This window comes from Carettochelys insculpta, chromosome 10 (assembly GCF_033958435.1).
Source record: "Carettochelys insculpta isolate YL-2023 chromosome 10, ASM3395843v1, whole genome shotgun sequence".
In the NCBI taxonomy this organism is placed as follows: Eukaryota; Metazoa; Chordata; order Testudines; family Carettochelyidae; genus Carettochelys; species Carettochelys insculpta.
In genome coordinates, this window is record NC_134146.1 from 1,259,778 (window position 1) to 1,276,617 (window position 16,840).

Sequence of the window (16,840 nt, forward strand, 5' to 3'; positions counted from 1 at the left end):
TCGCTCCAGAGCCCCAGCAGGTCCCGCAGCTCGGCCTCCGTCCAGGAGGGGCCCCGCTGCCGCTTGCCAGCCTGGCTGCCCTGGCTCCCCTTGGGGGGGGTACCCTGGGGGCGCTGGGGGGGCTGCCGGCCAGCCATCGCAGCTGTGTGCGGGGCTGAGGGTGGTGCAGGCTGGCCGCGTGTGCAGGCTGCAGCCTGCACGTTCCCTCAGCTTCCTGCACAGGAAGGGAGGGGGAGGGGATCTTTAAGGGGCCGCTCCACGCGGCCACCAGTGAGCTGAGGGGCTGGAGAGAGCGTCTCTCAACCCCCCAGCTGATGGCCGCCATGGAGGACCCGGCAATTTCGACGTTGCGGGACGCGGATCGTCTACACTGTCCCTACTTCGACGTTGAACGTCGAAGTAGGGCGCTATTCCGATCCCCTCATGAGGTTAGCGACTTTGATGTCTCGCCGCCTAACGTCGAAGTTAACTTCGAAATAGCGCCCGACGCGTGTAGCCGCGACAGGCGCTATTTCGAAGTTAGTGCCGCTACTTCGAAGTAGCGTGCACGTGTAGACACGGCTATTATGTTTCATTCCAAGTTGCTTTTAAAAGCATCTTTAATGACAACATTGAAGTAAAATTTGAAAAAAAGTTGTGTTCATCTAAAGCCTTGGTTTAAAAGTGTTGAGAACAAAACCATGTGATCTTTTTTGGAATTTGGTTTTTGCAACCAGTACAGTTGTGTGCATTCTGTATCACTCTGCCTAATGTTTCAGTTCACCCAAATCTGCAAAAGCCATAAAAGCCTGCAAAACATTTCACCCAGTTTCTATTGATGGTACTTGAATGCTAAGGGAATCTGTGGGCAGTGGAAGACTGAAATCAAAATGACATCTGTCAGAGAGCAGATGCACTCGTAGGGCTAGCCATGTTAGTCTGTAGCTTCACAAAAAACAAACAGTCCTGCAGTACCTTAAAGACTAACAATTTTGTTTTTTAGGTAGTGAGCTGGTGTGGGTAAGAGCCGCGTCAGAGTCGGCCATCATCCTTTGGCCTTGTGATAGGCCGTATTTTCAGTTCACAATCTCGATTCAAACAGGAGGAGAGCTGGTCTGAGAGCTTGAAAAACAACTGTCCGTTGTGCTCTGGAAACCACCTTCACCCTTTGCCTTCTGGTTATGATTCAGAGTTTCAATATTTGTTTTATATTCCATCATAAACAGCCCTGCAACCACCCTTCTGTGCTCCTCCTGCAGGTATGTACACACAGCCCTGGACAGCAAAGTCACCTTGTTGACAACTCAGACACATAGCACAGAAGGTGGTGGGAAGAGGGGAGAGAATTACTAACTGTAAGCGTCTGTCCTGAGATCACTATGAATATCAAAGAGGGGGAACCTGTAATGACTAAGGTAATTGCTATCTCTATTAAGACCAAGTCGCAAAGTGTCGACTTTGAGCATAAATTGCAGTTCAGATGTTTCCCTTTGTAATTTGCTGTTAAAGTGTCTTTGTTGTAAGACGCATATTCTCAGGTCTTTAACAGGGTGGCCCACTCCATTGAAGTGCTCACCAACAGGTTTACATGTATTCAGATTCCTAATGTCTGCTTTGTGTCCCTTCGTTCTTTGGCAAAATGATTGTCCAATCCGTCCAATCTACATAGCGGAGGGGCTTTGCTGGCATATGAGGGCATATGTAACATTGGTTGAGGTACAGGCGTATGAGCCCCATTAGTGATTTGTACTGCGGTGTCCAGGAAATGGATCTCTCATGTGACATGGTCAAGGATGAGACTGATCGTGGGGAGCAGGTTGTTAACTGTGTGGAATTCTTCCAGAGGCTCTCTACTGTGGGTCCAAATGATATAGATGTCATTGATGTGACATAAGTAAAGGAAGGACAATAGGGGACGAGAGCTGAGGAAACGTTCTGAGTGAGTCAGTGAAAAGGCAGGGGGTGAATATCCTGGCCCAACCTTATTAAAATGAGTTGTTGTGCGCTGTGCTGGGGAGTTCAGAGGGTAGGCAGTGAGCTGTGCAGCCTGGAAGCACCTCTGGCAGTCAGTGGGGAGACAGAGAGGTGGGTTGCAGCCCAAGGATGGGGTGGGCTGGGGAGCCGGCAGCCTGAGGCTGGGATCCCTGGTTGGATCTCAGTAGGGGGCACAGGTGCAGATGCCAGGAACTATGACTGCTGTGAGGGCAATAAGCCACTTTGCTCTGCTTTTTGTAACTGGTGTCTCTTCTCGCTAGTTTTCTCCTCTCCCTCTGCCTCCCTTTTTACCCCACTGGAAGAGTGAAGTCCTGGCTAGTGGCCTTATGAAGAGAGAGCACTTACAGGACGTGGGGAGTCCAGATTGTGGCATCAGGGTGCATCTCACTCTGCCCACACAGCACACAGGGAGCCCTTAGAGAAATGGGCCCGGGGGAGGAGGGAGCCTGGCAGAAACCCAGCACAGACTTAGCAGGTGCAGTAGTAACTTTGCACAGCCTTGGCCAGTAGTAATTGGAAGGCTAACGGTGGATGCAGTGCTTTGCTGATGGTACCTCACTGCAGAGCTGTACCTCTGAGCCAGTAGCAGAATGGATGGCTGGACAGCTTGACCAGGACTAGGGGTAGAGTGGAAGGAGTTGCCAGAGGGTTAAGCATCATGAATTCAGCCCCCTATTATCTTCATAATAAACGCTTTGGTCAACACACCCAAATACAGCAAGTTCAATACACCACCCTTAGTAAATGGGCTGGAAAACATCCTGCTCTGTGAAAGCCTCTGCCACCTGGTAATGACTCCACGAGGATTTCTGGCTCATTTTTATATTTCAGTCTGAACCATTTTTACAAACAACATCCCCCCACACTCCCTGCTGCCCCTGTGATTCGGTGTAGATATTCCCATGGAGGCTAACAGATGTGCAGCCCTCCCTTTCGTCTGTGTCTGTGCCCCAGCGCAAGGACGTAAGAATGGCCACACTGGGTCAGATCCAATGTCCATCTAGCACAGGATCCTATCTTCTGATGGTGGCCAATGCTAGGTGCTCCCTGGGGAAAGAGCAGAATGCGTAATCATCAGGTGATCTCTCTCCTGTCACTCATACCCATTCTCTGGCAAACAGGCTAACAACAACATGCAAGAGAGGGACATCTTACCTCATAGCTCCAAACAGGTACAGGCTGGCAGGAAACCCTGTCCATATCCTGTAGCCTTCCCAAACTCCTTTGGGGACCTGGCAGTGCTGTGCTGCCTCCACGTTCCCCCACATTCACCAGACACCTTACAACGTCCTCTCCAGCTCCCCAGTGCACTCTCCAGTCTCAGCCCCAGCTCCCCCTACTCCCCTGTCCCCACACTGCCCCTCACAGGGTCACCATGTAGCTAGTGGCTTCTGGAGATAGTCATCTTCTGTCTTGAAAGACTCTTGAGTGTGGGATGGGTGCCAGAGGAGAGGAGAAGAGAGGAGACTTGGCCAGCTTAGAAACTGCTAAAAACTCATTCGTTTGCCACTACCTTCCCACAGTAAGGGGACAAGGCACGGTTAGTACTCACACACCAACAAAATGAGGCAAATGATTGTTTCCAGGAGTGGCCTCTGTAGCACCCTCTGCCAACAACGGTATGTAAATCTCAGTGGCTGTGTTTAAGGGCTTAGATCCTACGGTGACAAGCCTGCTTTTGTAAACTACAGAAAGTGGACAGCCTTTCGCAGTAAGCAAAATGTTAGTATGTCATGCATGAACTTTTAAAATGTACCTGATAATGAGAGGTAGAGAACTTAACGTTGCAGCTCTAGAGGCAGAAACTGGATCTGTTGTGGCCAGCAGTGATTCCTGCAACAGGTATGGGCAGTAAGACAGCATCTACTAGATATTTTAGAAACGTTGTGTGTCCATCTGTCTTTCCTATGTCTGAGAGTCCATTTGTTCAAGAACTCCTCCTGAAGAGAGAGAGCTTCAACCACCAAATTTGGAATACAGCATCCTCAAATCATAACAAGGCAAGGTCAGGGTTGGGGTGTGCCAGGACAGTGGCATGTGTCTGGAATTGGATTGTTTTCTCATCAGACGGAAAGGGAGGGGTGTAATAGCAGGGGCAGTTATACTCACAAAACACCACGGGGGGAGGGGGGCAGCAAGCACAGGGACAGTTATACCCCAAAATGACCACAGGGGGCAGCAAGCATTCCAGCCCTGGGGAACAGCCACCAACCACCCCCACTCCCTGCCCTGAGCTCCATACCCTTTCTACTGAGCCCCTCACCTTCCCCCTCTGCCCTGATTCCTGCCCCCCAACCTCTGCGCAGGGCCCTCCACTCCCAACCATGATGCCTGCACCCACCACAGCCTCCTGTTCTGAAGCACTCACTCAATGCTGGGTAAGTCTTCTAGTGTCCATATAAAATAATCTCTCAGGTTTCTGTGCAAACCTGGAGCAGACCAAGTCTATTCTTGTTCTCCGGGGTTTTGTTTTACCAATCCTACAGGGCACATTCCCTGCACAGAGGGGCCCAGGTGTCACGGGATGCTTGCCACATAAGATTCTATCTCCTTCAGCAAGCAGAGGTGGCCTAGGCACCCATCCAGCCCATCAGTCAGGTCTCCAGTCAAATACCACCAGAGACAGGTGCCAACTCTGCTTTCTGCAGAGAGTTCCGAAGTCTTTGAATACTGGAGGTTCCTGTAAACTTTGCTGCCCCTGAACTCATTGTCTCAGCTCTCCATTTTCAGAGAGTGGCACATGGTGAAGGGCCTGTGCAGCTCAGGGAAGGTTCAAGGGGGAAGATGGGAAATAAACCACCTTCTGCTTCTCTATGCTTGTTAGCATCCCTGGGTCCGTTACAGTAACCTCAGGGCTCCTTCATCCAGGCTGGTGGCAGTGACCCCTCGGGAATGTGGAATATTCAGGCAAACTCTTGAGTCAGGACTTGGGAAATGTGAAAGACAATAGTCCCGGAAGAAACGGCTCTTCCTGGAAAACTCATGTTATTGCGACTCCAGCTCAACCACGGCTGCTAGGGCACTCTAGGCACCAGCCCAGCATACAGTTTGCAAGCACGGATGGACCGTGGGGACAGAGTATGGCTTAGATGGGCATGGAGCTATTCTGATTTACACCATCAACAAGTCTGGCCGCATTGCATGTGCCGCCTTTGCTCCAAACAGCACCTTGGGTACAAACATGCTGGTTAACCAAGCTGAGAAGCTGTGAAATACCAACATGAAAAGGAAGCAAAAATTGCCTCTTCCACGGGATTAGGCTGGTTCTCATTTTCAACTTTGCAGCTATCTTCTCAAGATGATCATGGGAGCAGAGTGTGCTGTTGAGTTTCACTCTGAGACTTGCTGGGGTGGAATCGGGTTACATATTTAACCTCAGAAAGCTACTTTCAATGTGATTTTTGGCACTTTTGGTATCAATGTGAAATGTGCTCACTATTGTTTTCCCAGAGTATTTTTTTGAGTCTTCATTTTTCAGGCATATTGTTCCATTTGTTTTGCGGTCCTCCATTAACGCTGTCTCAGTATCTGGGAGCCTGAGTGCTTGATTTACATGGCAAACACCTCTGCATAACCAAAGTATCACGCTGAAATGAAAGTATAATACTCATACGCCAACTGGTCTATTTTGTGATTATTTGGTAAAGTGCCACAGTAGCAATAGGTCAGTACTAGTGTGCTGTAAAATTTTTGTGTGTCTGGTTTGGTAAGTTGTTAAGTGAGGTGAATCTTGGGCTACACAAGAGAAATCACACTCCAGAAATGGGTAGAGTTGTCTGGAAAGGCTAACAGCCATTTTCCCCACTGTTCCTCCTATTTATTACGTTACGTTCAAACCAAATACAATTTATTTTGTAATACGTACATGATGTTTGCCCCAAGTTTCTGGATGGAGGCCACAGCTGGGGCAATTTGTTCATTTGAAGAGGAATCTTTGAGCACTCGCATGCGGTTGACACATAGCCACGCCCTTTGTCCCTCCCTGTCTCAGACCTGGTGGGTTCCTGGAAAGAGTGGCTCTAACACAAGACGCTGGAGGAGCTGGAACCAGAGGGACATGCTCTGTGGGCTTACAAAGAACGGTAGTTCAAGCACCCAGGCCAGGCCGGAGACAGTATGAAAAGATTAAGGTGCACTTGGAGGTAAGATGATGGCAATGGAGTGGGGGAAAGTGGTCACAAGGGTAGGATCAAGAACTAGCCTTGTAGGAAGCTGCAGGGAATGCGTTCACAATCTGTGTCACTGGTTCCTATGTCTCTGAGTTGAGATGTGGGGCTTTATTTCAGGTATGTGATTAATTGCAAGGTGGGTATTCCGTCCTTGGATCTAGCCGCTGGGGCAGTGCAGGGGAAGCAGTCTTTAAGTGGTGTAATTTTGGCAAGACTGTGAAGTTGCTGTTTCCTTCCACTTTGATACAAAGGCTCAAGAGTTGGTCCAGATTCTTTTTTAGCGCATACATTCGACATTGGAAATACGTGCGTATCAAAGCCTGCCATTAGGATTTCAGCAGTGAAGACACTTTTGGCTCAAGCCTGCTTGTAAAGTGCTATTATAACCTATCCCACTGTGTTGCGGGGCTGTTCTGGGACCGATCCACCAATGGCTTGACTTTTCTACAGCTCCTAACCAGAGGGGCCTTCTGATGACAAACACTGCTAGAAATGTACGGCGGAAGGGATCTCAAGATCTCTAGTCCTTCTGAGCAAATAAGCCTAGACCATGCTTTACCAAACTGGGGGGTGTGCCCCCCCCGGAGGGGCATGAAGAAATTCCTCAGGGGGCACAAGGCAACCCAGCTTCCCCTATCATTCTCCCCACCCTTTGCTTCTTGCTCTCAGTCCCTGCCATTTTACGTGTGTGTTCCTGGGCAGCCGGTATAAAAAGCAGTTAGCTGGCAAATATCCACATGCAAAGGTGAGTGAGAGTGGGTTGGTGGTCGGGGAGGAGGAGGAGGATGGGGTTGGCTGGAGGTCTGGGCGTGCCTGGCTCAGGTAAGGGGGATGGGGTAAGAGCAGGGGGCTGGAGGTGCCTGGCTTTGTGGGAGCGGTGGGGAGGGCAGGGGAGGAGAGGGTTTGGGCAGGTGGGTTGCAGTGTTCAGGCGGCCGGCCAGCTTGCAGGACTCGCAGGACTTGGGTGGCTGGCTCCGGCCTTACAGGGTCCAGGTGGCTTGTGCTTGGGCAGCTCGGGATAGCAGCTGGCCCAAGCAGAGTGAGGAATGGACAGGAGGCTGAGGTGGGCATGTGACTGGCCTGAGCAGCGTGGGGATTGGGCAGGCGGCTCTGGCAGCACAGAGCTGAGGTGGGTGAGTGGCTGGCGTAGGCAGCTGTGGTGGCTGGCACAGGGGGTTAGGCCGCTGGCCAACTGGGACTGCACAAGGCACCCACAAGAGGCCAAGAAAAAAAAAAGTTCTTGTTTTTAATTTTAAATAACATTTGTACCTCTAGTGTTTGTGTTCATTTTAAATTACTGATTTAATTTTTTTATTAAAAAGGGGGTTGGATGATGGTAAAGAGGGGGTGTGTGTGTGGGTTTGTCAAAAATCAAAATGGGGGGCGTGATGCCAAAAAGTTTGGGAACCACTGACCTAGCCCATCCCTGCTGGTGGCTGTCGAACCTGTGTTTGAAAACTACCAGTGATGGGGATTCCACAGCCTCACCCAGTAACCTGCTCCAGTGCTGAACAATCCTTCGAGTTATCAAGCTTTTCCTGCCAGGAAGCCTCAGTGTCCATTGCTGCAGACGAACTGATGACGTCCTTGTTAGGCTTCCAAGGTAGCACAAGAGTGGGAGCCCCGACGTGTGTGCAGACTCTTCAAAACACAGGGCACAAACCCCAAACTGGTCGTGAGTCGAAGCTTACGTTGTTTTTCGAGTGGTCCCCCTGGGCGCTCCACATCAGGTGTCAGGCTCACTTTGGCACCACAGTTCAGAGATTTTCAAGCCGTAGTTAGCCGGACTGCGCACCTGCAGGGGCACACTGGGCCCTTTGTGCGCTGTTAGTTACATGCGCGATCTGCTCCAAGCCAGGTCCTCTCAATTGCCCGCAGCTGCAGACAGAGTTTGGTTGTGCTCCAGCGCACGCCTGCAAGAAAAGTGAATTTGCTTGTTAACAGCTTCTTTTATTGTCTGAACGTTTTGAAACTCTTTATTGCACATAGTTATTTTTTTTTTAAAAAGGAGGGGAGGGAAAGGAGCAGTTACAGAATAAATTTTCTGAGTTACTTAGAAGTTTTTTTTAATCTGCTGTTAAGTACTGTTTACCATCCTAAAGTACGGTTAAATACCATTTACCATTCTACAAAAGACAAACAAAACAAAAAAATGGCTGTGGAACGTTTTAAAAGTGTGAGTCATGCTGTGAAGCTATGTCAGCCTCTTCTGGCCATGACAAATGCATCTGCTGCCTGGGATCCCCCCAGCTCTAAGCTCACTGCAAGGCTGGGATAGAGAGATGAGGCTGCAGATGATCCGCTTTGACAAGGCTCATCAGCCTTCTACCTCTGAGCCTACTCCCCATCAGGGTTCAACAGCACCTCACAAGTGCAAAGTGGCCTCATTGGCTTCTCCTGGCCGCAAGAAAAAGAGATCATCTCCTACTCGAGCTTTGCCGATTCTACAGAGAAGCAGGACGAGTGAGGCTGAAAGCCACGATCCCTCTGTTTCTAAAAGGAACAAACGGCCCAAACAGTAGAAATCTGTGGCTCCAGCTCAGGTGCACAGACACACCTTGGAACCAAGGAGCTCACTTGTCTCGAAGCAGCCTTCACCGGAAAATGCGGCACTGAGACAATCACCCCGGTAGCAAGAACAACATCAGCATCGGAGGATTCCGAACAGAGGTGCACAGTACCAAGGGTCTCAGCACTCACAGAATCCACACCAGGACTATCGGAACCATGACGGGCACTGACAAACACAACATCGAGACCAACGGCACCATTGGATTCAGCACCTAGTACGCTACCAGCCCTCTCAGCACCAGGTCAGTCAGCACTGTACCCTTCAGCCTCTGACTCACACCCTTTTCAACAACCCAGGAAGATGCAAACTAAAACATGGCACCGTAGCCCCTCTTCTAACTTGGTCATCATGATGTCGCCATTATCTCCTAACTGTCCCCCCAGAACCAGTCACACCAGAATGGCCTCCGATGCCTCCATCATAATTTCTCAGACCTCCATGTCCCTTCCTCAGGCCACTTCCTCTTGGCTCAAACCTCCCTCGCCTCTCTTACAATAGTCATGCCACCCGTGAGACTACTCCCAGCAGATATCTCCATCATCAAGATGATCTCACGTACCGTACTCCTTTCACCATCATACTCATAGAAGCTATTCACAATCCAGTTTATCTTTACTGGGATCACGCTTTTGCTGTTACCCACACTGGTATTGTTGCGAGGAGCGTCACCAGGGGTTTTATTACTTTAGATCCAGGGACTGATCTCCAGACTCACGTCCCTCATACAGTTGCTCTATATCTCCACTTCCAAAGAGACACCTCTTTCCTCTTCAAGAGAATGCCCAGGGGCAGGGCTTACCACTCCCTCAGAACGCATTGAGGAAGAATTGGAAGAAATTGTGGAGGAACAAGAAGAGGCCTATCAGATGGACATCTCTTCATCATCCTTCAATGAGGCAGTCATCCCCATGACATATCCCCTCCTGATGACCTGAGGCAATTTCAGGAGGTCTTCAAGAGTGTTGCCAAGACGCAAGACATCCAGGTTGCGGTGGTCCATGAAAACACATAGGCTGTGCAAGAACTTGAGGCCCCAAACATCAGCTATGATAGCCATTCCACTGGATGACGCCATTACAGACGCTGCAGATAAGATTGGCAGACTCACGTCGCTATTCCACTGACCAATCAGAAAGTGCATAAAAACTACTTTGTCCCATCAAAGGTCATGGAATTCTTGTTAAACCACTGTCAGCCCAACTCTCTAGTGGTGGAGTCATCTCAGCAGAGGTCGAAGAAACCACAAGACATGTCTACGGTGTCTGACACAGAATCAAGAAGACTTGATTTATTTGGACAAAAGGTGTTTTCCTCTTCCTCATTATTATTACACGTGGCTAATTATGTCACACACCTTTCCAATCACAGTTTTGACTACTTAATCAAATGGATGCCTCTAATGTAATATGTCCTGGATGATAAGAAGTCTATTCTGAAGTCAGTAGTCCAAGAAGGATATACTGCCTCATGTACAGGAGTCCAGATTGCTCTGGATGTGGCAGACACAGCTGCACCATGCATTGGTAGTGTTGTGGTAATGAGGCGAGTCTCGTGGTTACAAACACTGGGCATTCCCAAAGAGTGACAAACAAAGGTGGAAGATCTCCCCTTTGACAAAGCAAAACTGTTTGCCGAGTCTACTGATACAGTCCTACATTCTAGCAAGGACGCTAGAACAACTGTGAGAATGCTGGGTATGTAAACCTCCCCACGCAGTAACCCTGCGCCACAAATGAGGAGACAGCAGGTTTGACTCCTGTGTCAAGGACTGCACTACCACAGATGTCATCCAGTGCAAATGGCCATCTCACCACCTGTTCCATCACTGCCTCAGACCATTCTATCAACAGTGGGCGGCCATCGCCGCAGACAAATGGGTGCTACAGATCATTTCTGTGGAACAGGCCATCCCATTCCACATCCTCCCACCAACCACCCCCACACACACCCCCAGTCCCGTTTCAGGGACCCCTCTCACAAGACCTTGCTGAAGCAAGAGGTTGAACACCTCCTATCCACAGGCGCCCTGGAGAGGGGACCAGATGAATTCAGAGGCAAAGGATTCTAGTCTTCTTACTTGTTCACAGAGAAGAAAATAGGGCAGGGGGAGACCAATTTTAGACTTACAAGCGCTCTACCGTTATCTTTGTATGCAGCGTTTGAATATGGTAACTGTTACTTCTATAATTACACCACTGAACAACGGGGATTGGTTGGCATCTTTCGACTTACAGGATGCGTACTTTCACGTAACTATTCACCCTGTGCACAGGCACTTGCTACTGTTCTCACTAAGCATATGACATTTTCAGTGCAAAGTCCTGCCCTTCGGCCTTTCGTTGGTGCCCAGAGTTTTCACATAGACACTCTCGGTGGTGTCAGCATACTTACACCGTTTTGATGTCGTCTTTTTTCTGTACCTGGATGATTGCCTGTTGAAAGGTCACTCACATGCGGATGTCTTTCATATGTGAAACATCACAAGAAAGACATTTCAATCTCTGGGCCTAAGTCTCAATTTTCAGAAATCAACCACCAAAACCACGCAGCACATACAATTCAGAGGGCTTGCCTCGATCTGCCACTGTGAGGGTGTACCTGTCTGCTACTCGCTTTCACACCAGTCAATCACTGACGCAGGTCGTAATGCACAGTCCCACAGTACAGATGATACCTTGTCTTCAGCTTTCGGACCACACACCCACCATTACATTCGTAGTACAAAATGCCAGACTCTATTTTTGCTGCCTCCCGCATTGGCTAGCAAGAGTACATATGCCAATGAAACACACCGTTCACAAGTGGATGTCACCAACCGCAGAGGTTCTGTAATTCTTGCAGTGGTGGATGAAGCCCAAAAAGCTAAAGTCAGGGCTTGCCCTTCTCCAGCCTCAGACTTCAAGCTTTAAAATGATGGACGCTTCCAGTATAGGCTGGGGGTTATCCATGGGAGACAAATCAGTGCAGGGACGCTGGTCACAACAGGAGATGGCCCTACACATAAATGTGCTGGAGCTGAGAGCAGTGTTCAATGCATGCAAATGCTTTCTACCGTACATATGGGATACAGCAGGCGGAATCAATACCGACAACGTTACTACAATGTACTATGTCAACTGACAAGGTGGAGCCAGGTCTCGTGTGAGCTATGTGTGGAGGCTGTTTGACTATTGAACTGGTGCATTGCAAATGACATAACACTAAGAGGCTCACACTTACCAGGCATTAGCAATGTCACAGAAGACATGCTGAGCCGGCAATTTGCACCGGACCACGAGTGGGACATCTGTTCTGATGTACTTCAGCGCACCTTCCTAAGTTGGGGTTCCCTTCAAATAGGTCTATTTGCAACCTGCAACATCAGGAAATGCCTCATTTCTGCTGCAGAGCGGGTGTTGGTCCCAGTTAGCTTGGTGACGTGTTCCCATAGCATGGAAAGTACCCTTACTTTATGCCTTTCCCCCAACAGTACTTATTCACATGGTCCTGGAAAGTAACAGAGAGGAAGCCGCGCTAGTCTATACACTATCAAAACAAAAAGCAGTCAAGTAGCACTTTAAAGACTAGCAAAATAGTTAATTAGATGAGCTTTCATGGGACAGACCCACTTCTTCAGACCATAGCCAGACCAGAACAGACTCAATATTTAAGGCGCAGAGAATCAAAAACAGTAAGCAAGGAGGAAAAATCAGAAAAAGATAATGAAGGTGAGCAAATCAGAGAGTGGACGGGTGGGGGGGGGAGGTCAAGAATTAGATTGAGCCAAGTAAGCAGACGAGCCCCTACAGTGACTCAGAAAGTTCCCATCACGATTTAAACCATGTGTTAATGTGCCGAATTTGAATATAAAAGCCAGCTCTGCTGTTTCGGTTTCCAGAACGGTGCGATAATTCTTTTTCAGTTACACACTTACCTTTAGGTCAAATTCCCCCCTGCCCCAAAATCAGGTACAAATACATTACTTATTGCATGGAGCTGAGAGAGCCAGGCTGGCATACGGTGCCACTGGTGGGGACGCCCCAGGGGCTGAAGGATGCGTCGGTCTCTTGCTGAGCGGCAGACAAAGTGCTGGATGTTTGGCTGGTGTCAGCAGTGCGTTTGGTCCATTGACTTAGAGGACGTTACGCTGACTTAGGCCAGCCAGGGAAAAGGTTCGTTGAATTCAATGGAGTAATGCTGATTTACACCAGATGTGGATCTGGCCCAAGTTGTTTTAAGGAAAGACAGTACAGCTTAAACTCCACTGGCTCTTTGGAAAGTAAAGTGAGTGGGGCAGGTGGGTTGGAAACGGCTGGGGCTCAAGCTGCCCTGCCAGGTGGAAGCTATGGATTACAGCACAAGAGAAAATCTTTTTTTTTTTTTTAAACATTCCTACAGAATGTGGTGGTTTCCCATCAAGCCTCCAAGACACAAGTAACCCCAGACCAACGTGATGTTTCTCAAGACCCACAAAACTGCCAGCAGCACCGTCATGAACATCCTATTCCGCTTTGCAGAGAAGCACAATCTTCCCTTGGCCCTTCCTGCTGGCCAGGCCTACCACCTGGGCTATCCTCACTGCTTCAGGGCCCACGTTGTAGAAGGATTTCAAAGCATGGGACAAAGCTACAACATCATGTGCAACCACATGAGGTTTAACCTCCCTGAGGTGAGCTCTGGGGCAGTGCCAGCGGGGAGGTGTCCTGTGAAATGACTGTGGTGCTGTTTGTTCTTAACAGGGATCCTAATGTTCTATACTAAACAAATCCCCAAAATTCTCTTCTAATAAACAGAAATCTGTGTTGTTCCCTGACTAAAATGGAACGCTGGACTTTCATTTCCCTGGCCACAAGACATGCAGGGATTGTGAACACTGTTTTATAGGTAGCTGTGCAATTTTTAAGCACTGCCCATTGTCCTTATTAGCTGACTATCTACTTATCAGATCTGACCCTGGTCCCATTTACACCAGGTAACGGAGACTCCAGTGTGTGTGTATTTTTATTTTTGTAACAAACATATGTAACCCCTTTTCTCTCCTCCCTGGGTTCCTCGGGAGCTGGCAGCACTCAGTTGTCTGTCTTTGAGCCTGATGGGCTCAATATTAAAGAAGATCCTGAGTGTCTCAGTGTTGATGTTGGATAGTTGGGAATCCCCATTCCATCCCTGCTTTCTAAAGCTCTGTAAAATGGTAGTGCCTCCACCAGGCTGGCTCCTACACACACTTAATGGTCTGCCTCTGGAATCTTCCAGGAAGCTTATTTCAGTTATGATCTGGATTGAACTCCCAAACAGTAATTATAAAGAGAATATGTCTAACAGGCCACATAAAAATCAACACACACCTTTACTTAACAAGTTAAGGAGACAGGGTTACAGACTAAACGTATGAAATCACTTAACAATCTACACAGAAATAAACCAAACGTAACTGGCATGTACACTCCCATTAGTTATCCCACCCCAGAGCGTACGCTGTTTAATTATCAAAGTGCCAGTTGCTTGCATTGACATGTGGCTGTTGTTCCATTGGATTGCAGACAGCTGGGTGAGGCTTCAGTCTGTCAGTCCAGACCAAACAACAAGCCGATCAGCCTCTCTCACCTGGAGCTGGCCTGTGCAGTGCTCTAACAGACACACACAAACTTTCTTCCGGTCACCGTCTCTCAATAGCCGGCTGCAGCTCCCCAAAGCAGTTCGTGGGTGGGGGAATACTTTACACTTGCATTGAAGTAGTATGTTCAATCAGCCTTAACTCTTCAATAACAGGAGACCACTGTCTTCCTTTTCCAACCTATCGAGAAAGCCCCCTTTCCTTCCCAAAGCCTGACAGGAATTGTAGGGGCTGGGGCCACTAGGGGGCGAGGTGATCGCAGAGGGGCTGCAGACATGGAGGGGGCTTCAGGGGGGCAAAGGGGATTGCAGGCAGCTGGGGTCACAGTGGACTTTGGGAGCCCTGGGGGAGGGGGTCCCCTACCGCAGAGCCAGGAAATGAGTCTCCAACCTCTGAGCAAGTTGCATCTCTGTGCCAGGCAAGGGGTCACCCTATCACCAGCTCCCCCTGCACCTCCCACACCAGAGCCAGCCCTTGTTCTCAAGTAAACATACAATGGCCGAAGCCATCTTATATCATCAAACGCATTTACCCCATGTTGCAGTTATGGCCCCAAGTCTAACATTCCCAGGCTGTGCTGTGTTTCCAGGGTAGAGCATTTCAGGCAGCCTCCCTTGCAGTTCCCTTTCACTTGTCTTTGACTTTCAACTAAATTGATTATAATCCCTTGTGTTCTGGCCTGATCTGTTAAGGGTTGCTCCTTTCTGCCCATGAAGTGGTTGCATATCAGCAATGAGAGACGTGATGATTGGGTGTGGTTTGTATAAATTGCCCTCTGTGCTGGGTTCTTTCAATGAAAGGGAGATAACTGGCACTAAGCTGCTGTATACAATGTTAATAAACAACAATAAAGACTATTATCATATCATATTATCCTGTTGCTCTTTGAACAGGTCAGGTGATTTAGGCATACAGATTGGGCTCGTTTTCGAATCAACACATGATTTCAAGCTGAGCGGTGCACACATTCCCTTTGTCTGAGGTGTGTGTGTGTGGGAACATTAACAATTATTCCAGTGCACTGCTTACAGCTCTCAGAGTGGTAAAGAGGATGTCCCTCTCCCAGAGCTGCCCCATGGCAAGGGAAGGAATACTTAGCGTTCAATCAATCAATCAGGGTGCTGTATATCAGCTGTTTTCTACCTCAGATACTGCATGAGTATTGGTAACTCACTCAGCTTATTGAGAACAGACGACATCCACTCCAGCCCTGGAGTGCAGTGGCTGGTTCAGAACCTGTCCTTGCTGTGCCAGTTGTCCCTCCCCACTCTGCAGAACTGCAGCGGGGACTTTGGAGAAGGTTAACAACGACTGTGTGGTGGGGAGGGGGCATGTTTGTTGGGGGAGCTGTACCGGCACTGTGGTGCTGGCAAACTGGCCTAGCATGGCTGTAGCTATAATGACATGAATGTGCTTTCGCCACTCCAGGTTACACAGGACACCCGAATGACATAAGCAATCCACCCAATTGCACTTTTATGTTGCTCTCACTAGTTAGGGTGACCGTATCTCGCTGTCCCAAATACGGCACAGGGCGATGTTGCGTAATCATCAAGTGATCTCGCTCTCCTGTCACTCATACCCATCTCCTGGCAAACAGGCTAACAGCATCATGCAAGAGAGGGACATCTAAGCTCATAGCTCCAAACAGGTACAGGCTGGCAGGAAACCCTGTCCCTATCCTGTCGCCTTCCCAAACTCCTTTTGGGACCTGGCAGTGCTGTGCTGCCTCTTCCTTCCCCCACATTCACCAGACACCTTACAACGTCCTCGCCAGCTCCCCGGTGCTGGGGGGTTGGTTTTGTTTTCTTTAACCAATCCTACAGGGCACATTCCCTGCACCAAGGGGACCAGCATCACAGGATTCTTGCCATGTAAGATTCTATCACCTTCAGCAAGCAGAGGTGGCCTTGGCACCCAGCCAGCCCATCAGTCAGCTCTCCAGTCAAATACCACCAGCGACAGGTGCCAACTCTGCTTTCTGCAGAGAGTTCCGAAGTCTTTGAACACTGAAGGTCCCCATAAACTTTGCTGCCCCTGAACTCATTGTACCAGCTCTCCACTTTCAGAGAGCGGCACGTGGTGCAGGGTGTGTACAGCTGGGGATGGTGGGTGCAGGCGCAAAGATGGGAAATTAACTGCCTTTCGCTCCTCTGTGCTTGTGAGCAGCCCTGAGTCCACTGGAGTAGCCTCAAGGCTCCTTTGTCCAGGCTGGTGGCAGCGACCCCCTGGGGATGTGGAATATTCAGTCAAACTCTTGAGTCAGGACTTGGGAAATGTGAAAGACAATAGTCCTGGAAGAAACGGCTCTTCCTTGAATACTCATGTTATTGCGACTCCAGCTCAACCATGACTGCTAGGGCACTCTAGGCACCAGCCCAGCATACAGTTTGCAAGCACGTATGGACTGTGGGGACAGAGTATGGCTTAGATGGGCATGGAGCTATGTGGATTTACACCATCAAAGAGTCTGGCCACATTGCATGTGCCGCCTTTGATCCAAACAGGGCCTTGGGTACAAACATGCTGGTT

The 16,840-nt window shown here is 49.2% G+C and overlaps 1 protein-coding gene across 4 annotated transcripts in view; it reads left to right on the forward strand.

The window, feature by feature from the left end:
- The window catches only part of D2HGDH (D-2-hydroxyglutarate dehydrogenase), a 45,095-nt gene extending 30,569 nt beyond the window's left edge, over positions 1-14,526 (forward strand). For 2 of the 4 annotated variants that reach the window (XR_012646750.1, XM_075003713.1), the window contains exon 11: positions 13,093-14,526. The gene's annotated coding sequence lies outside the window, so the exon portion shown is untranslated. Of the gene's footprint in view, positions 1-982; positions 6,117-13,092 lie in introns of all 4 variants that reach the window. The other 2 variants (XR_012646751.1, XR_012646752.1) reach the window with 2 other exon arrangements.
- The last annotated feature ends 2,314 nt before the right edge of the window (positions 14,527-16,840 follow it).